Raw genomic sequence first — 820 nt, 5'->3', positions numbered from 1 at the left:
CCTCTGCCACCTGTTTGCTATTCTCTTCGTTGAGAATGATATGCCAGTTTATTGAAGGCAGCTCCCACTTTTCCGCGTGACTCCTGGAGAGCACTGACCACTGACAGCAACTCCTTTATCACGTCCTTGGCTTCGTCGCTGCGCAGCTTGGGAATGACGCCTTCGAAATTTTTCTCCCGAAGCTCTGAAGTCAATCCCCGCCGAGTTATCGCCAATATTCATTGTATACCTAGATTAACTTATAACTATATAAGTATACCAACTTTTACAATATTGACCTAAACGGAACACTTAACGCATTGTGTACTGGATAAGTGTTTTCTTACTGTTAAGATTATTTCAGTACTTTCTTTACTTTATTTATACAACTAACTTTGTTTATACTGCAGTGTAACATATTTACTACTGATGTGTGTTATTTGATACATATTGGTGATAAATATAGGTGCACTTGATTTTATTACTCACCATGTATGATTGTATTAGTGTATTGATGTTAGGTTGGACAGAGCTTAGATTTAGGTGTATAATGTGTAATGTATTTAATGTGTGATTCCTACAACTCTTTGCAAAAATGATGAATGCACAACCAATTAAACATTCTTCTTTTTGATTGATACACTTTTTATAGTTTCAGCCTAACAAATATTATAAATAATATACATGAATACACAACCTACAACAAACTGTGATTGGTACTTCTTAATATGTAATTGGTACTTTTTTTAACAACAACTTTTTTCTTATACTAGCTATATCGTCAGTGCTCAATGGCATTTAGTAGTATTATACATGTTATACCGGTTACAGTTAGTTATTA

The sequence above is a fragment of the Acyrthosiphon pisum genome, unplaced genomic scaffold (genome assembly GCF_005508785.2).
Source record: "Acyrthosiphon pisum isolate AL4f unplaced genomic scaffold, pea_aphid_22Mar2018_4r6ur Scaffold_21169;HRSCAF=23212, whole genome shotgun sequence".
Lineage (NCBI taxonomy): Eukaryota > Metazoa > Arthropoda > Insecta > Hemiptera > Aphididae > Acyrthosiphon > Acyrthosiphon pisum.
Note: the sequence above shows the minus strand (reverse complement) of the source record.